The following is a 21,422-nucleotide window of genomic DNA, read 5'->3' as shown; positions in this document are numbered from 1 at the left end:
GCCCATCAACTGATGAACGGATAAACAAAATGTAGTCTATCCATACAAGGGAATATTATTCAGCCATAAAAAGGAATGAAGCACTCATTCATGCTGCAGCGTGGATGAACCTTGAAATCATTATGCTAATGTCACAAAAGGCCATGTATTGTGTTAGTTCTGGTACATGAAATGTCCAGAATAGAGACAGAAAGTAGATGAGTGGTTGCCTGGGCGGGTGGGTGGGTGATGAAAATGTTCTAAAATTGTGGGAATGGGTTGCCTAACTGTGGATCTAATAAAAACCACTGAATTTATACTTCAAATGGATGAACTTTATGGTATTAAATTATATTCAGTAAAGCTGTTTTTTAAAAAAAAAAAAAAAAAAAAAAAGCCGAGAGGCACCCAACCCACAAGGAACTGCCCAGTAACGGCTTTTCTCTTAAAGGTGCCCAGGCAGACTCTACAACATCTATCCAAGTTCAGCTGCGAAAGCAGCACTTTGTCCCCCATATTTTAATTCTGCTTCAAGTCAAAACTCTGCCATTCCCCACCCCACCCAATCAATAATTATAGCTCTGGCTGCAGCTGATAAGACAATCTCCACTCTATCTGCACAAGCCATTTAATATACGTAACAATCTTTCTGCTTTGAGAGTTTCACGAACGTGAAATCAGCTCCTGTTTAATAAGCCCTAACTATACGCACTGCCTCCGCTTTTGTCCCGTTACACTGAACACAGGCTCCAGTTTCAATACACAGCTTAAATTTTCACAGTGACAGGGCACAGAATAATAAAACTGAGGAAGACTGCAGCATGTGTTGGTTTAAATGATACTTAGTTTAAGCTTCTAGCTCACACTGGGCCCAGGGGAGGGGTATCCCTCTCGCTCTGTGTGTGCCTATGGTCCAGGACCTCAGAGGAAAGTGAATCAGAAGAAAAGATCGTCAGGCAGCAAAAAAATTAACAAAATTAACAAAGTCTCTTAGCACCAGCACAGTATTTTCTAAGACCGTCACGGTGCACTAACAGGACGAATACACCACCGGTGAAGCAGGGGAAAGACAGGCCCAGCTTGGGAAGCTGCAAGGAAAAATGCACAGGAGGCGATTTCTGGGGAGGCACTTCCTGTACCGAATGTTCAGAATGCTCCCAAGGCTCAGCCGCAGACTTCTGTCTGCCAAGGCACACCTGACAGGTGAGTTCACGTACCCTCCTGGGCGTTCACAGGCTCCGGGTGCATCTCCCTGCGGGCAGGTGTCTGCCTGCCCCTCTCCTCCCACGATGTGGCCGCTGACAGCACGGTGGCTCTGGAGAAGCCCGAGAAGACAAATGAGCCTTGGATGTGGCCAGGAGAGCAGCCCGGGTCCGGGAACGAGAAGCCTGCCTGTGCAGCCCTGCAATTACCGAAGGGGATCAGGCAAGCACTTGCAAGCCTGGGCCTCTGAATTTCTGTACTCCGATAGACTCAATTTGTCCTCCTGGGGCTAAACCCCTGGCTGTGTCGCTGCAATTCTACACACGAAGGCAGGCAGAGAAACGTTAACTACAAAGAGTGGATGGTGCCTCCCAAGGGCTCCCGCTCAAGGGGCCCTGCTGCCCGGGAGGGGCACTGCACACCTGCCATCGATCAGCCGGGACTCAAGTCAAAAATGGCTCTGTTCTCGTTTTCTCCACCAAACTTACACAAAATTTCTTCTCGAGGAGCTTCTTGAGAACATTTTCATCTGTGTGAAGTGGTCCCAATGGGCTGCACGTGAAGGAGGAAACAGGAAGGCGGCGCTGGGAAGGAATTACGAGACGATCTACAACATTCCCAACCAGGCTCCCAGCACACCACCCTCAAGAGTCTCTGCTGGATCTGCGTGCCTCATACTGTTGTCATACTGTTCCTTATAGGAATCCACCTTTTCATAATTAAAATGTTTTCAGAAAACCTGTATTCTTCTCATAAATGGAGCACCACCAAACGATCTGAAATCAGATACGAAACTCAGCTCCATCATCCCACGGGAGCGCCGTCTGCTTCCTGCGGGGACCCCGAAGGGTAGGGCCTGACAGGCACTGAGCGCCGGGCGTGTCAGCATCTAACAGACGTTAGAATTTAACGCACTATTACGATAAAAATGTTCGCGTTCTCCCTGAAATCATCTCGCATGCAGAGCACACCCAGCACGCTCTGGCCCACGAGCTGGCGAACTGTGGCACTTGGGCCCATTTTTGTGTTGGCCCTGAGTTCAGAGTGGTTTCTGTTAAGTTGGTTGAAAACAAAAAGATAAAAAAGAGGAAGACGAAGACGAAGACCATTATTCGACAGAGGCCACGTGCAGCCCAAAAAGCCGAAAATATCTGCTACCCAGCCCTCTTCAGCTCGTTCTCATTACACCTCTACTTTGCCAGTGAGGCGACCCAAGACCAATTCCGCTGAATGACTCAGATCCACTGCACACAGGTCTTCAGGCTTTTGATTTGATAAAGGAATTCCACCCAAGAGGCCATCAGCTAAACGCTTTCAAAACGGGCCCCCGTCCAAACACTTCAACATCATTGTAAGGAGTCTCGTCTACAGCAAACCAGATCGGGGCGGAAGCAGGGCCACGACACAATTCCTCCACCTGTTCTCGCCCGCCTCCTCAGCCCCCCACGACTCCACCCCTCCCACCAGGCACTGAGGCTCACCTGTGTGCATCCTGATCACTCCGGCACCAGCAGGTGAGGGAGGAGACCCCCGGGATGGAAGACCCCTCCGCACCGCCAGCTGCAGCCAGCCCCCTGGTTACCCGAGACAGGCCGCTAACACGCCGGACCACCCCCGCCCTGTCCCCGCCTCTGTAAGCAGGTACTAAACTCACTTCACGCGACCCGGTCTGAGAGTGCCCTGTTGCCCGCAGGGGCCTGATGGCTGCGGCCTTGCAGGCAGTGAGGTCTGGATGTCTGCAGCTGCTGATGTCCCGTCAAGAACGCGGGCAGCCAGGCCACCCCACCTACAGGGCCTCTATTATAGAGCCGCACAGCTGGACGGGCCTTGAAGCCTCTGGTGGCCCCTCCTCCCCCTAAAGGGCGCAGCTCCCGGGCCAGCCTAGACCCCCCCTCACTCTCAAAACTGCCCAGAGTCTAGTGATTCGTTGTTAACAACACACTGCACTATAAGAAGACATTTTTAAAACTCTTCAATTTAATGAAATCTGAGCAGCTGGTATGTCACAGACATGTCCCAGTCACATAACACAAGGTAGGTTAACAGAAAGAAGAGGTCAGGACGGGGGGCAGAAGGTTTCCTGACAAAACGCAGAAGCTCTCTCACAGCCTCATTCTCGCACTGCCTGGCCTGGCCCACGGAGCGAAAACCCCTGGTAGCTCCTGCCTGAGCGTGAACCCCTGGGCAGGTGTGGTCACAATATCCTTATGGCACAGAATGAAGTGGCCACCGTGCCCGGCGGTGCCTCTTCTGAAGGCCCTCTGCCCTGACCTCAGCATGAAGAGACCACAGGGATCCGGGCACCCGGGGGAGGAGGGGGGCTGGAAACTCGGCTCAAGTTTGTTACTGATCTGTTGAACCAAGCACATGCGAGATGGAAACACTTTTCCTACATCCCATTTTACATCTGCTCCCTAACCGTACGGGATCCGAAGTCCCAGTGCCCCCGAGCCGGGTGCGCTCGGGCGTGCGTCACTACCCGGTTTTCTGATGGAAAGACTGCTCTGTTTCGGCCTCACCACCTGAAAACCGGGTAGTGAGTCTTGCCTCCCCTACGCCTCCCCACCCGACCCCTGCCTGCTCCCGGCTGTGGAGATCAGAGAGCAGAGAGGCAAGAGCGAGATTAACGTCTCAGACAAAACCGGATTCAAAATATGGCGGGCACGTGACTTACCTTCCCCGGGCTCCCTTCCCTGTGCATAGTTACCTCCCAGTCTGGGGGAGGCCAAGCGGATTAACACGTGCGGGGCCAGTGCCCTTAAGAGCGGCTGGCACACAGGAAGCACTAATTATTACTAGTTTCTTCATCTGTAAGAGATCTTATTAACAACCAGCGTGTAAAGTGCTTTGAAGATTAAGCAGGTACTTTAAATGACAACTGTTTTTAATTATATGAAGGTATCCTGTAACTGACTGTGCACTATGCAAGCATACAGTTTAAAAAGTACTGGGTTGGCCAAAAAGTTTGTCATCTTACGGGAAAACCCGAACGAACTTTTTGGCCAAACCAATAAAAATAAGCTTACTGTTTGACTTATTTCCATCCGTACCAGTTCAGATGGTTGAAGGTTTGAGGGCTACTGCCTCAAAATACTTAAATTGACTTAAAACTGTTAAAAATATTAAGTATACGAAATGTACAAAGAAACAGACATACACATTACAACTAATATTGAGTTTCTGACCACTGATTTTTATTTCTGAATCTGTAAACATCCCGGTTTCTGTAGTGCTGACGGCCGCCGTCGTCTGCGGTGCGTGGGTCGGGGGTTGGCGGTGACCGTGGCCATCCTGGTGTCCGCTGTCATTTAGGCGCCAGGGTGGGGGGTGCTGCTCTGGGAGCCTCCTTCGCAAGCGAGCAGGTCAGACGGTGCGGGCTGCGGGCTGCCACCACTCCACCCAGGGGCCTCTTCACCTGTTTGGCTCTCGGGCCAAATCCGGCCACGTTAGGAAATGAAATGCTCTGTTTTACCTGCCCTGCCGCGGGGGCGGCTGCTTCCACTGCGAACCCCCTGGCGGAAAGCGATGCCCAGTCGAGAGGCCACTTTCCTCCTGCCAGGAGGTCTGGACGCGCACAAAGCCCAGTTATTTGTTTTGCCAAACCGTATACACATTGAATGGAAATGTTTGTTTTCTGTGTCCCACTCTACGTCTCAAGAGACAAATGATTAAAGAAGAAATTCAAGGGCATCTTTTTTCCGCTCATCACCTCCAACCTGGTTATATTAAGAGCCTCACTTCCTGCCTTTTAACTTACGTTTCTGTCGGCCTATCATCTACTCTTCTTTGTTGACCTTTACGTGTACAATGTTGCTTCAAAACCCTTCTTCAAAGGAAAGGTCAGAGTGAAATGTCAACGGGAACAATGCCAGATGGCCAGCAGCCAGGGGCACCCGCTCCCAGAGCTGAGCTTACCTGTGGGGTGTGTGACCCGGGGGCCAAAGGCAGGAAGGACGGCCCGCGGCTGGACCCCCTGACCTACTGCCGGCCACGCCCACAGTGGTGAAGCCCAGTTCACCAGCCCGGACCCCCAGGACCCCCCGTCCAAGAGCTGCTTACGGAGCGTCCACCGCACGCACACGCTCTGTTGGAACTGCAGGTGACAGAGAAAGCTCCACGCTCCCTGCCCTGGAGGTTGGTCATTTAACAGGAGAAAGGACGTTTAAAAAAAGCACAGAGTGAATATGTAAGAGGATTTCCAAAAGGTGGAGGGCTGGGAAGCTGAAAGAAACCTCTAAGGTTACTGCACAGGACAGAACATGGCTGTGACAGATGGGGAAGGAAGGACCGACAGGATGCAATAAATGACAACAGTAGAGGCAAGAGATGGGAACGAGTCAAAGGTAACTCTAAGCTCTCAAGCCTGGGAGACTGAGGGCTCGTAAAGAGGCAACGTCAAGAAAACATATTCGGGTGCAAAATCCAAGTCCGGGTTTGGAAGCACTGAGTTCGAGGTGAGGGTGAGACCAAGGGAGATGCTGTGACCTGCCGTTCTGACTCCACCACTCACTCTCTCGGCTCTGGTTTACAAAATACAAGTGATCCCAGGCTCACAAAAGCAGCGCGTTAGCAGCACGGAAGACCAGTGCCGGTTCACGCTAGAGAACTAAACTAACCAACATACCAACTAGAGACAAGCAACACATACGCACAACTGGCAAAGGCCAACTGAGTATGTTAACAATTCAAATCTGCAAAACCTGATCTAGAAAAACTGCACTCGGAAGGAATAAATGGCACAAAAGAAACAGTGGCTGAAGCTAAATTCACCAGAATCTGCTATGGATAAATGGCTGATAAATGCTGGAAATTTAAATGGAATATAATTTACCCTGATGAGAATAATTTCAGAAAAAAGCAAAATTTGAATGGTTTGTCTGTGCTCTAAAAACTTAATGACTTAAACTGAAGTTCACTCGGGGAAACTTTTTCATCCAAAATTCATCTGTGACGATATTTCTGATAAAGTATTTATATTCACAAACAGAGTCAAAATATCCGCAGAACAAAACAGTGTGTCAAAATGCCCTGTGTTCAGCAGCACAGACACCCAGCACACAGAGGGGTGCATGAGCAGCTGAAGCAAAGGCTCCACGTGGGGCTTGTGCAGGGGTCAGTGCTGACAGGGGGCTCGGGGGGGAAGCTGGCTGCTAAGAGCCCTGTGGGGAGCAGGCCCACGCTTTGAGCCCAAGCAGGAAGCATCGCTCTAGGGAAGGGGAGAGAGCAACCTTAAAAACAGTCCAAAGCAGGACTCGCCTGGTGGCCCAGCAGTTAAGACTCCGCGCTTCCAACGCAGGAGGCACGGGCTCGATCCCTGGTCAGGGAACTAAGATCCCGCAAGCCGTGTGGTGCAACCAAAAAGCCCAAAGCAGCTGGACTTTCCTGAAGTGGAGAAAGGGGTGTGACTCCACGTTTCTCCCTGAGGCCCACACCCTCACCTCTCAACGTGAGCCAGGAGCCAAAACAAGGCCCGATGAAATACAGGACGCCCACCTGAATCAGAATTTCACATGAACAACGAATAATGGCTTAGTGTATCATAATTATGTCCCAAATATTGCCAATAAATATTTTTTCAGTATAAGAAAAGTTGTACTAAAAGAGTATCCATTGCTTACCTACAATTCAAATTGAACTGCATGTCCAAATTTAACTAGTCGTCCGTCCAGCATTCTTAGTCGCTCAACCTGGGAACCCTCGCCTGGTGTCCACGGCCCAGGCCTGAGCACCTCACCTCCACCCACACCCTCCGTGCCCCTGACCACCAGCCCTGAGTTCCACAGACGGCCTCTCTGCAAAGGCCTTTCCGCAGACCAAGCTGCAAGTAAAGACCCCCCCAATCCGTATCTAAGAAGCCTCCCCACACACACACATACTGTGCATGGAGGAAGCTGCCACCACAGACTCAGAAAAGGGGAGAGTCTGCGGGAAAAAGGGAATGGCCAAGCGTGTGAAATATTTCAGAGACAACAGGGGGTGCGGGCTGATGACAGACCACTAGAGGGTCTAATGAGAAAAGACTGTCCAAAAGTGAGCAGTTTCAGTAGCAGCTTCGTTTCCAGAGGGACAAAAACAGGTGCTAGCTAAGCATCTGGCATCCTCTCTAGTCAGCTGAATCACAAAGAAATGGCTTCTCAGCCAACGGCTTGCATCTCCACGGTGCCTGCAGGGAATGCCACAGAATGTGCCCTGTAAGGACCAGCCAGCACTTGGGTAATTCAGGCAAGTGCCAGTGGGCAGCCGATCAACGCTGCTGCGTGAATGAAGGAATCTACACTTTCTCAAAGAACTTGTTCTGAAATTTGAAATCATACATAATCGTTGAAAATCGAAGTCTAGGGTAAATCTTCCATTCCCTGGCACGCACCACGGGAGCTAACGTTCTTTGCTCTTTCACTAGTCTGATGGCGGAGGATTATTTGTAGGGCGAGTCATGAGCATCTGTGCTGGGCCCAAACCAAACAAATGAACCAAAAACACCTGCTCTTCCACCCGATGACGCACACGTTAAGATTCACAGGCACAAAGCCGAGAAGCAAGGCCACCACTTCCCAAACTAAAGTGAATCTGGTTCCGAACCCGTTATTTTCTACGCCCCTTTATGTAACTGTTGTGGCTGGTATTTAGTTACGGGAGCGCTTAATCAAACAAACATCCAAGAACACCACAATTTTCTTATTTATACATAAAAGTATTATTCAACCCCATGCCAATTTCCCTTGCTCTGTGCTGGAAGAAATCCCAAGGACGCCTTATCAAAGCAAAAAACTTCAAAAAACAAGAGGACAACATATATTTTTAAAAAGAGAGTACTGCATATTGCTTCTAACTTAGGATAAATCCCCAGCATACTTTGAGTTTTTATAAAGGATCTTTTATTTGCTTTGCTACTATGAAGTTTCCATTCTGCTAAAAGGCCCCTAATTTAGAATTTACAAACAAATCGAGCCTGGACAAAGTGAACGCTGGGTTGAGCTTTGGGATACAATATCACCTGGCATCAAGCAAACGTGCTCTACGTCTCTGCTGCTAAACGTTTAGGTATTTTATGATGGAGTAAAAAACCTAAGCTAAAAGCGGGTTTAATGCTCAAATTAAACCAAAGGTTTTTCATACCAATGCCTGAAATGTTTAAATTCAAATGGAGTCTGTGTTCTTAGTACTTGTTTTTTTCAAACCTGGCCCAAGGGAATGTATCTCTGTCCTCATGCGGTGGGACACTGGTGCCAGCTCCAGTTATCTGCCGCTGCCTTGCAACTTCTAAGAAAGGACCTATCCACCCACAGCTCACCATTCAGTGCTGGAGATACACTTTTTATTATTAATTTTCAGCAAACGTCATTAATGCTCAGGGTTGCCTAGCACTCCTGTGAACAAGAGCAAACACTCACAGGACCGGCAGAGTCAAGGAAGACCATGCTTTCTGCAGGTGGAAAGAACCACACGACTGTCTCAGCTGAGACCCACCAATGTTCTAACAGCAGGGAGACAGTTACTCCACTGACATAGTCCTAACACTGGGGGTTGGTCACTGCGCCATATCTTTGGTTTCTTGGGACCCCAATTCGCCCTAAAGGCTGTGACACCAACAATACCAATCTCAAATCAGGTCGACAGTGCTTCGTGGGGCTGGGGAATGTCAGACTTGGAAGGAAGGTGTTCCGGGTCACCTGCTGCTCCTGTGCCGATGGCCTTACCTGTTCCGCTGAGGACCCCTGTCATATGAGGGCACTGTGGTCTTTCCAGACGACAAACGTGCCGTGTCTACCGATATTAAAAGTCAACGGAAGAACGAAAAGTACAGACAAGGGGAAGGAACACCCACTGGCCAAGCGCTGAGTGCAGCCCCAGGCTGAGGGCCCCGGTCAGCCACGCCCCCTCGGTCCCCAGACGGCCCAGCGGGCGGCGCCCATCTGAAGGGCACAGGCCCTGGGCTGGAACCCAGGTCTGTCTGGCACCTGGTGCTCCCACTTCCCATCCAGGCAGCCCAGGTGAGAGGAGCCCTCACCGTGGCTGGTTGTCTCCACTGCTGATTTTCTTTATCTATTACCTACATTTAAATGCCAATATGAAACTTTACAAACTCTCAACAGAGAAACACAAGGCCAATTCTAGAATTCAACTACAATTCCCTACATGATGTGGTCTGCTGTCACTGGGGTCTGACGTGGCTAAGGTACGACAACCTTGACAGTCAGACGGGGCTGAAGGCGCCCTCGCTGGGCGCGTCTCCGTGCCACCTTCTCTGTGGCTGACTTTGCTTCTGGCGGCGTCCTGTTGGCCCTGACACCGTCCTCCCACCCAAGTGGGTCAGGGTCTGCAGGAGCAGGGCACCGTGCTCAAACGGCCTCCACGAGCCAAACGCGCCCCACCAGGTGGGAGAGGCTGAGGGGGACACGGGATGGCCAGGGAAGTGAGAACGGGGCACTGGCTGGAGGGGAGTGGACGGGAGAGAGAGCGCCCTGCGGAGGACAGAGCAATCCTCCAGAATTCGGTTCCAAGAGGGGGCTCCTAATTCAGACGAGAAGGCTGTGCCCATCCTGGGCTGTGTCTCACTTCACAAGGACCACAGAGCGTAAACAAGACAACGCAGATGGGCGTCTTAGGCACCAAGCTCGCCCTGCTCCTCTGAAATGCCACGCAGTCCAGACTCAGAGAGCCAAGAACAGAAGAAATTATACCTCGGTCAAACCTCTCGGTCTACTCTGGCCGAGAGTCCTGTCTTTGGAGAAGCTCACAAAGCAAACTTTGTACGCAGGCATATCCCACGATAGCATCTCCAAAGATTCGTGATAAACCCCGGCTCCACGTGCCAGCCAGCCGGGGATCGTGCCATCCTTCTTGCGTCCACTTCCCTTTTCCGCCTCTGCTCCTCTGGTCCTGTCGTTGACCAGCTGCGGAAAGCACTATGTGCTTTTTCTTTATGCTGAGGGAGTTGAAAGTCCCGACCAGGGCCAAGCTGACCGCCAGGGCTGGTGGGGAAATCCGCGGCTCGCCACGCCGTGGTCTGCAGGAGTTTCAAAATCGGGTCGCATCTCTTTCTGCCGGTGCTGCGAGGCTGGGGGCGGGGGGGTCCCAACCCTTCCACGTGGCCCTTGTACAAGCTGAGGTCTCCTCCACCCCCAAACAAAAGCCAAGCCTTCGCTGGGATTCGCAGACTAGAAACGTCCCCCCTCCTGTAATACAACCCTTATCGGATTTCTGTCCAGAGAGCAGATATTTAAGACGTCTGAATCATGGATGTACAATCGAAGTCTTTTCTGCAGATCTGACCGTTTGCCACCCTTTGTCTGCCGTTGACCCTTACATGAACTCGGTGGCACAGCTGAGTGTGCACTGCCCCATACAAGGGCAGGTTATTTTTATATACACACATCTGCATATCTAAATAAGAAAGCTCTGTTATCTCCGATCCTGTCCACTAAGGCAAACCCAAAGGACCTTGGGCAGAACGCCCTTCCTTAAGGGGCTCCTTGAAATCGAGGCCCAGGAAAGGCACCGGGTGTCTCAGGGTCTGTCTCCAGGCTGGTCCGCCCCAGATGCAGCGAAGGATGTCTGGATGCAGAGAGAAACCCAAGTCTGGGACATCTGCTCTGGTCTATTTCTTCCTGGAAGACAGGGCACCATGAGGACCCACCAATGCTAGAAAAGCAGTGACCCTTCAGTATCGCCCGCATCGGCTCCCTGTCTCAGCCTGTCAAAAGGAGCGGACCTTAAAGAGCCACGTTTGCCCTTTTCTCTGCCTGCGGGGCCTGGTGGCAGGCAGGGAGCCTCCGTTCTCTCTCACATCTTTGAGACCACCTTTGTTTTTATTCCACTGCCGAGAAGTATGTCTCTTGGAGGAGGCAGGGAAGAAGCAGAAACAAGGACCCTGAGAAGGATTTTCCAAAAGAAGTGTTTGCAGTGAAAGACAGCTCTTTCTAGAATCACAGGCCCAGAGCTTCAGCTGGGCTCTGCTGCTGACGTGGCTCCATCCATATTCAAGCTGGGTGGGTTAACACGGGCAAGCTTGCTTTCTTTTTCCTTTGATGGCGCCTGTATATATTTTGGCGTGTATGGCCGCCTAATCCTTTTGAAAGATAACCTCTCTCAAGCTTCCTCTCTGGTGAGATAGTTTGGAAATGAAACTTCTCATGGCCTATCCCGACATTCCAAAACCCGCAGGAGACGCCCCACACACACATCAGCACCCGGCTGCCCCCGCTAGGAAGTCCTTGCCCAGGACTACAGGTAAGCGGCCGGCAGTGTTGCATCAGACCGTGAAATGCTTGGTCCAAGGCTGCTGCTCGCTCTTTCCAGAGATGCACTGAGGAAACACACTGCTCTGACCAGCCTGGGCTCTTCTGGGGGGCTCCTAGGAGGGGGTGCGAATCTGATGGGCAACGTGGAGGCCCGCGACCAGGTGCTGTTTTTTTATAACAGCCACTCCTCTTCTGGTTGCAGCAGGTCACGCCACTCGCCATTTCTGGGCTCATACAGGCCAAGTGACACTTCTCAGTCAAAATCTCTGTCAGCGTCCTAACACCGGAGCTTCTGGTTTCTACTACCTCGGCATCCATTCTCATAGTCTGGACACCAAACTGCTGCACGGAGCTCTTTAGAGGCTCCATGATCACAGAATGTCACCCACTTCCTGCTTAGGGCTGGAGACCCCAAAACGAGTATCCTAGTGCCATCTCTTCGGAATCCAGAAGCAGAAAGCGTGGCCCTGAGGGCTCGGACCCACCCAGGGTCACTCGGTCCGAGGCTCGGCTGGCAGCAAGGAGGTCTCTGGACTTCCAGGCCAAAGCTGAGGTCTCCTCCACCCCCAAACAAAAGCCAAGCCTTCGCTGGGATTCGCAGACTAGAAACGTCCCCCCTCCTGTAATACAACCCTTATCGGATTTCTGTCCAGAGAGCAGATATTTAAGACGTCTGAATCATGGATGTACAATCGAAGTCTTTTCTGCAGATCTGACCGTTTGCCACCCTTTGTCTGCCGTTGACCCTTACATGAACTCGGTGGCACAGCTGAGTGTGCACTGCCCCATACAAGGGCAGGTTATTTTTATATACACACATCTGCATATCTAAATAAGAAAGCTCTGTTATCTCCGATCCTGTCCACTAAGGCAAACCCAAAGGACCTTGGGCAGAACGCCCTTCCTTAAGGGGCTCCTTGAAATCGAGGCCCAGGAAAGGCACCGGGTGTCTCAGGGTCTGTCTCCAGGCTGGTCCGCCCCAGATGCAGCGAAGGATGTCTGGATGCAGAGAGAAACCCAAGTCTGGGACATCTGCTCTGGTCTATTTCTTCCTGGAAGACAGGGCACCATGAGGACCCACCAATGCTAGAAAAGCAGTGACCCTTCAGTATCGCCCGCATCGGCTCCCTGTCTCAGCCTGTCAAAAGGAGCGGACCTTAAAGAGCCACGTTTGCCCTTTTCTCTGCCTGCGGGGCCTGGTGGCAGGCAGGGAGCCTCCGTTCTCTCTCACATCTTTGAGACCACCTTTGTTTTTATTCCACTGCCGAGAAGTATGTCTCTTGGAGGAGGCAGGGAAGAAGCAGAAACAAGGACCCTGAGAAGGATTTTCCAAAAGAAGTGTTTGCAGTGAAAGACAGCTCTTTCTAGAATCACAGGCCCAGAGCTTCAGCTGGGCTCTGCTGCTGACGTGGCTCCATCCATATTCAAGCTGGGTGGGTTAACACGGGCAAGCTTGCTTTCTTTTTCCTTTGATGGCGCCTGTATATATTTTGGCGTGTATGGCCGCCTAATCCTTTTGAAAGATAACCTCTCTCAAGCTTCCTCTCTGGTGAGATAGTTTGGAAATGAAACTTCTCATGGCCTATCCCGACATTCCAAAACCCGCAGGAGACGCCCCACACACACATCAGCACCCGGCTGCCCCCGCTAGGAAGTCCTTGCCCAGGACTACAGGTAAGCGGCCGGCAGTGTTGCATCAGACCGTGAAATGCTTGGTCCAAGGCTGCTGCTCGCTCTTTCCAGAGATGCACTGAGGAAACACACTGCTCTGACCAGCCTGGGCTCTTCTGGGGGGCTCCTAGGAGGGGGTGCGAATCTGATGGGCAACGTGGAGGCCCGCGACCAGGTGCTGTTTTTTTATAACAGCCACTCCTCTTCTGGTTGCAGCAGGTCACGCCACTCGCCATTTCTGGGCTCATACAGGCCAAGTGACACTTCTCAGTCAAAATCTCTGTCAGCGTCCTAACACCGGAGCTTCTGGTTTCTACTACCTCGGCATCCATTCTCATAGTCTGGACACCAAACTGCTGCACGGAGCTCTTTAGAGGCTCCATGATCACAGAATGTCACCCACTTCCTGCTTAGGGCTGGAGACCCCAAAACGAGTATCCTAGTGCCATCTCTTCGGAATCCAGAAGCAGAAAGCGTGGCCCTGAGGGCTCGGACCCACCCAGGGTCACTCGGTCCGAGGCTCGGCTGGCAGCAAGGAGGTCTCTGGACTTCCAGGCCAGTCTAACGGGGGTGGGGGTGGCAGTGGGGGCGGAGAGGCCTGCCTGGGGCACTTGCTGGGGAGGGGGTGGTGAATCTGCAGGGGGACCTCAGGGCTGGGCAGCAGGGGAAGAAGGGCTCCAGCTCCAGCCCCGTCCACCCAGCCCGGCTCCCCTGCCGCCACCATGCCTGACCCCCAGCTCATCTAAGAGCTGGGAGGGACCGCATCCCTATTCCGAAAGTCACCCCTTGTCACCTCGAGACGACCCACAAGCAGGCGGGGAGCGCGTCTCCTGGGCTGGACGGCACGACCTTCTCCTTGACAGACATTCCCCACACCTTCACACAGACACACACACACACAGACACACACACACACACACACACACGTCTCGACTTCCCCACTGGCCGCTCTGCTGAGCTATCAAGACTAATCCCCTTTGGCTGACGGCCTTCCCCTCTGCCGAGGTGACGAGCGCGGAAAAGCCGAGGGATTCCTCACGGCCCGACCACAAGGTCTCACCCACGTAATGCACCGCTCATCCTGCCACCTGGTGAGACAGATAACGTGCAAGTCTCTAGAGACTGAAAAGTGTACGGAAGGTGATTATAAGACACTCTGCGCGAGACGCCATGAATTAAATCTAATTTTCCCCAAGAAACAACGCCGTGGTGGGATTTCATAAAGCAATACATACAGGATGCAAAATGCAGACGCTGCCAAAGGCCACAGAGTCAAGGACAGGGTCAGGCCCCACCCCAACCCCTCAGACCCCACCATCACCACTGCCGTGCACAGCCCTCCAAGAACGTCCGGTCTTGGCTCACGGTTTTTACAGAAGTGATCACAAATCCCAGATTTTAAAGAAAAACATAAATGATGTTTCCATATACTACTTAACAGAGAGCCTTCCCATGAGCATATGAATGAATGAGCCAGATAACACGGCAAAAATAAAAATCAAGTACGACTGAGTGTAGTAATACTCCGTTCCCATCACTTCTTCCCTCATTATTTCCCCTGTGACAAGGAACATTTAGATCAAGCAGTTCTGGCGAACTTCTGGGCGTCTCCACAGCATGTGCAGTGAAACAGGAGGGAAGAGGACCACTTCAAAGCTTTTTGAGACACTGATCTGCTTTGCGGTCATCCTTACACTTCCCAACGCAAAAACCTGCAGTAGGCAGGCATGCCTCCCTTGACTATTCAAAGGTCAGGGGCCGAGGCCACACCTCTGGGGCCTCTGGGCTGCGGGAGGAGGATGGACCCACACCTGAGCACCCGAGCACCCGACCGTTCCCGAAACTTCCTCAGAGGCAAACGGAAGGGAACTGCAAGGGGCTTAACACCTGCAAGTCCGCCCAAACCCACACCCTCCCTCACCAAGCGGCATCTTGGTCTAGGGTCTTGGAAGCAGGGAACCCCGGCACCCCCAGGCCCCATCCCTCCACACGGCTCCCCTTTAATTAAAGGTCCTGACACCCCCTCTTCCATTAAGAACTTCCTGACCAAGAGAGAGCAAGTGGCAACCTCTCCTTAGCCCCTGCCACCACCCCGCAGTCTCTGAAGCCTCTGCAGCTAATTCAGACCTACTGCGTTACAGCAGTCACCACCTCTGAGGTGGGCTCTTCACGGGGCAGAAACCTCCAGAGGCTGAAGCTTAACCCTTTACACACCAACCCTAACTGGAGCTCACGGTTACTGAACACCAGGCAACGTTCTAAACTCATTTTACATATCTAATCATCAGCACAGCCTACAGCGTAGGGACTGTAGCTCTCCCCATTTTCCAAATGGGGAAACTGGGAGCTGCAGGTGTTCCCACACACGGACTCCTAAAACGGGAGCTGCCGAGTTCTGGTGCCTCCTTCTACGTATGCTATTCCTATCGCCTCTGCCCCTGCCAGGAGCTCTGCCCCTACAGCCTGAGTTTCCACTCCCTGTCTGCAGTTGGTGGCGAACAGATAACCAGGCTGGTCAGAGATGAATGCACCCCACGCCCCTCCCACCCCAAGGGCCCGGGGACAGCAAGTGCTTGGGTTCCTGAAAAGACATCTTTGGAGCATCTACTCAACACCAGGCACTGGTGGGTCCAGGAGCCTGGCCTCAAGGGGCTTGCGGTCCAACAGCAGCTGAGGTCTCCTTGACGAGGTCCAGTTGCCAGTAGTTTGACAGATGCCAGCTACTCCCAGAGAACCCAGGAGCTGGTTAGAAACTCTGCCCCAGACCTTCGGAAACAGATCTGCAGGTCGGCGAAATGCCCAGAGGGGATCTGTGCGCAGGCACCTGTGAGCCTGTGAGATGGGTTAGACACCTGAGGTCTGACTTTAGGATGTGAAAGGCACTAGGACATCACGCAAATTGAACTTACATACTTATGCAAAATGTATTCCTCCTCTCCATCCTGCCCCTGCTGCCACATCTGTCCAATCCTACCTATGCGCGTTTTAGATGTGGATGGAGGGGTAGCAGTCGTAACGAAGAGGCAGTATGCACAGTACCATGGAAGTGTCTCCTGTTTTGTGCGCTATCTTCCCAGCCATGGTTAGTCTTGCCCCTCGGTTTACAGTTTTATATTTATTAGAGCACGCTTTGCATCTGTAGGTCCAGGTACTAAGGCGAGGTCTAGGTGAGCAGGGCTGTGGCCCTCAGGCCACACGCACGATAAAATCAGCCCGGAAGTCCTGCTGGCTGGGGGCAGTGTAGCGCGTGGGGAGGGGCTGGGAGAACTGAGACGGCCCTCGTGAGCTGGGGACAGCGCTGCTCGCTCCCACGCAGCGTCGGACTGGAGGGAGGGCTCTTCTGCCTCTATCCCTGCTGCCAGGGCCACACACCTTGCTGGAAAGAGACACCCTGTGAGGGTTCGGGTCAGAGCCAGCAGCCCCCGCAGAGGCTGCGAATCTCCCCGTAACCGAGGGGCTCTCCAGGGCGATTCAGCAAGAGCTGCCTGGTGGATGCTCAAGGCAGGACAGTTAACAGGCAGCCAGGAGCTGCAGGGAAGCCTGAGGAATTCAAGGTGGCAGAGCCCTTGCCGTGACTCATCAGACCACAGACCTGAGAGCTTTTCAGTAACTAGGCCTGAGTCCTAGCACAAGTTACAGCTGATATTTTCCAAATTCTGATTGCATCAAATTCTGAGGCTAGCAAGACATTCTTCCCAGTTCAATGTGGATTACTCAAAGAATTAGTGAATATTGTTGCCTAATGTCTCCCAAGATTGCCCTCTAGGGAGAAAGAAGGGTCTTCCAATAAAACATTTCCTTTAAAAACCAAACTTGCTGCTAAAAATTTGAGGTTATAGACTTATGGGGGACATGTTATACAATTACAATTGCAGATAATCCCCTATTTCACATAATATTAACATATATAACAGCATAAAATCAAGTTCATGAGGATTCTTCTCAAATACTAACAACAGTGGTAATATTTGTAATTTATAAATGAATTTTTAAAAGACTACAAATTAGGCACTCTGAATTCTTACAATAAACTTACGGAGAAGCACAGTAAATAAAAGAAGTTACAAGAAACAAGGCCAGATATTGGTACAGTTTCAATAAACTATAGGTGATTTGTCTTGTTCTAGTTGTTGTCACTGTGCTTTTGTTCCACAGAATCAATTCCCTTGATTTACAATTGTTCTAGGAATTATATACAAAAACTTATTAGTTAAAGAATATTAATTTTCTAAGCAAAAAAAAAAAAAATTCAAACGCTTCTCAGAAAAGAGAACAAAATGCATTCAACCTTTTCAAGAAGAACTAATTAATGGTACGATTGCTATTGCTAATATTATAATCTCAACGCCCTGTTCAATTTTAATCCATCAGACCTCAGAGTCTAAAAATTAATATTTTTGTAAGAGTGACTTTTCTCCCTCTTCTTCCTACAAATCCTCAATTCTGAAAGAGAAGGCTCACCTTTCAGGTGGACTCTACCTCAAATCACACTGAAAAAAAGTAAACACACACAAAAAAGGTCAACGTGCTGAAATTAACAAACATTTGGGCCATCCCTGAAAAAAAACACACAGCCTGACCAGGCCACCTTCAAAACACCAGCGTGTGAGGTCAGCTTAGGACAGAGCTACCCGGGTTTGCATCAGCAGCAAACCACACTGCGAATTCACACAGGTCTTGCCTTGTGTCCCTATTTGCCTTCTGGGGAATCATCATAGATAATAATGTCCACTTCGGTCAGAAACCCTTAAATCACCACAAAAAGAAACAACCTCTACCCTCTGACTGTCTTTGTCTAAATCGGTGTGGACAGAGAATTCCTCCCAGGCCCTAGTCCAGTGAGTGTAAAACTCAGGGCACCACGGAGGAGGGGAGGGTGGGCATGGAGGCCAGCACACCCACACCCAGCAGTGTTTGCAAACTGCAAGTCGCCACCAGGATTTTTCACGATGCAATAGAAAAGAGTAAAAATTATCAGAGTGCAGCGCCAAGTACGAGAATGAGTACTGTTTGGTGGGAAGTTTCATTTTAATCTGTATATAAATATGTACTTCCCTGTGTGTGCACCTGAGCAACGTTTCAGTTTATTTCCTCTTGTAGACTGCAGCCAAAGAAGCTGACAGCCGCCACCCTCGGGAGAACCGGGGTGTGGGGCCCAGCAGCCCTACCCCAGCCCGAAGGAAGCCTCCCCAAGGGTCTTCCAGAACCCTGTGCAGATCGGGCTCTGAAACCTAAGTGCCTGTGTCCTTCTGAAGGAGGAACGAAATGATCTCACCAGGGGGAAGCACGGGCGGCTGTGACACGCAATCACTGAGACCAGGGCCATCCTCAAAGCCAGCCTGAGACGCTGTGTTACTAGAGACGCTGTGTTACTAAAGAACTTTCTGAATCAGAAACAGGGTGATGTACGGCCTACTAGTATATCTTGGTAGTACTGATACTAGAAAATGAGAAACTTTCCCTGGGCAAATCAGGCAAAATTCTCAACAACAGGACAGGTCAAGCCGGTGAAATGGTATATCAGCCACAGAGCACCTGAGAAGTTGTCTCCTTACCCCATCTGTGAAGGAGCCTAGTAGCCAACCCAGGAAAAACTTACCCCAATACCCTAATTTCAACAAGACCCGATTACTCCAAAAGTAGAAACGTCACAGTCACTCATTCACAGGGTGATGTGTAGCAAACTACAAAATGTGGTACATGTTTGTAGCCAAAACCCTCCAAAATAAACCCCAAATCGAGATGCCAGGACAGAATTACAATAGAAATTCAAAATAATTTATTGTTCTTTCCACTTGCCAAAATGTTGCTACTTAGCTCAAAGACACCCCCCCTTTAAACTATACTGCTGTTTCACTAATTATAAAAATAATTCATACAACGAATATTTGCTGAGCACTAGTTCAGGTGCTACACACCTAGCAGTGAACAAAACAGAGCCTGATTTTAAGTGTCTTCTTTCTGTACAAATACATGTATCTCATTAAGAGAACGCTGATTATGGAAAATTGCGTCCAGATTTTTTTCACTTTTAACAGTAAAGTTTTTCCCTTAAGATCAAATGTTCCTTGAAAACATCACTTTTATTGGCTACGTGATATTCCATCGTGGATGGTGTCATAATTTACCAAAGGACATTTCTAAATGCTGACCACAGGATAAAAACACAAACGAGAGAGAGAGACACAGTTAAACACAGCATGCTAGATCCAGATTTAGGACCTTAAGGGGGTAAAAAAGGGAAGATACAACCTTACCGATCACGGACCCCGGGCAGTAGACATGTACACCGTCACGGCTTCCCTGTGTGCCACGTTAAGGACTAACTTGTGAATCTCCCTTTTTTATAAGCCCCACTCCCTCTTTGATCCAAGAGAACATTGTCTGCACAGAACAATACGTTTTCATTTCAATTTCCCTTCTTTTCAGGAAAGGAAATGTTTGCACTTCAAAGGGTTTCTTTGAAGAGCAGCCTCCGGTGCTGGCCCGTCCAGGTTAGGAGTTCCGTGGCCCCAGCGGGGTGTGCAGAGTCTGGGCGGCTGCCCAACGCAGTCCCTCACCAGGCCACCTCCTTCAAGGAGAGGGTCTGGTGCGGGAGAAGAGAAAACAAACATGGAAAAATACTTGGGGCTTTTGATCATGGCTTTCAGAGGCCCTGTTCACACACAGTGTAGGTTTCACAGCTCAGGGAAACTGAGGTACGAACCATGGGGAGCCGGGTTCTAAGAACGAGACCCTTCCAGAAACCAGCCCCACCCAGCGAGGGCCCCTTCCAGGGCCGGGGAAAGAGCGGAGTCTCGGGGGTACTGCTGGCGATGACAAAGGGGACGGCTTTGATAAACGAAACACAGAAAGAAGCAAGATCCACACCTCACCCAACAGTCTGGAACCTTCCCCCAGGAACTTCTGGGCTAGCAAAGAACACAATTCGCCATTTAGAATTTCTCCTCTTATCGCTCCCCTGGCCCGCTCGTAGCGGCTGGGAGGCTCAACAACCCTATGAAATAACCGCAAGCTACAGGCCAAGAGGCCAGGACCATTCCTCTCCATCAGGGCCCCTGCCCATCCCTACCCTCTGCTTAGTCTGGGAAGCCAGGGCTACACAGCAGGCAAGAGAGGGCCTGCAACGTTTCTTTTCAAGGCTTGAACAAGTTCTGGGTATTTAATAATCATCTCCACCCTTCCCCACCCCGAGGGGGTTATGTTTGCCTGCTCAGGTGGGCAAACGGCCAGGTGGTGGGCAGGGGCTTGAAAGGCATCCGCTCCAGACAGGGCGCCTGCTGCTCCAGCAGCCCGAGGCCTTGCTCCGGGCCCCCGCCCTGTGTGTTCAGGGTGCAGGTCTGCGGGACCACGTCACCCTGAGCTGAAGTCTTCCGACCAAGCACCTTCCTGCAAGCCCTCTACCCTGGCCGGGCATTCAGCCTCTCTGCCGGAATTATGGATGCTGTTTATTTTCTCTTTATTTTACTTTTCTGTAGTTTCCAAATTTTTCACAATACACATTCTAACTTTTAGGAACATTTTTTTTCTTAAAGAGGCTTATAAGGTAGAAAATTAGACCACAGTTCCACTGAAAGAGCCTCTCCTGAAAACAAACAAACAAAAAAACCCCCAAGAAAACGAAAAACAAAAAACCAACTACCTACACGCATATGTAAAGGACATTATTTGGACAACTGGAAGTTGAATATGGACTGTGGACTTGATGTCACAAATGTTAAATTTCCTGATTTTGATGTCGTACTGTGGTCACGTAAGAGAACGTCCTTATTCTTAGGAAACACACTGAAGCATATGCCGGGGTAAAATAAAGGACATGATGTCTTCCACTTACTCTCAAATGGTTCAGGAAAAAATGCATCCGTGTGTGTAGACAGATTAACTGATTGACAGATAAACAGAAAGAAGGAATGAAATGTAAACAACAGGTGAATTTGAGAAAATTGAGGCACTCCTTGTAACCCCTGCAACTTCTCTTTAAGTTTGAAATGCTCTCCCACAAAAAGCTGAAAGAGCAAAGGAAGAAAGGAGAGAGGCAGGAAGGGGCGGGCACGAGTTTCCCCACTCCACCTGCCAGCACTCACGGCCTCCTCATGGGGCCACGGCCACCAGGGCCCTGCCAGTGCACAGTCTCTCCAGTGTAGACGGTGCCTGCTGCTACCCTGGCTCGGACAGCCCCCAGCCCCGGCTTCCTGAGGGCATCAAGGAAGCACCTTCCAAGGAAGGAGACCCCTCCCCACCTCCCGACACTACAGAAGCCAGCAAAGTGAAGATCCTGGGAGAACGGCTACCGCCACTGGCCTTGAGAAGGAGGGAGAACCGAGAAGG

The sequence above is a fragment of the Lipotes vexillifer genome, unplaced genomic scaffold (assembly GCF_000442215.2).
Source record: "Lipotes vexillifer unplaced genomic scaffold, Lipotes_vexillifer_v1.1 scaffold543, whole genome shotgun sequence".
In the NCBI taxonomy this organism is placed as follows: Eukaryota; Metazoa; Chordata; class Mammalia; order Artiodactyla; family Lipotidae; genus Lipotes; species Lipotes vexillifer.
This window is presented reverse-complemented; position numbering follows the sequence as displayed.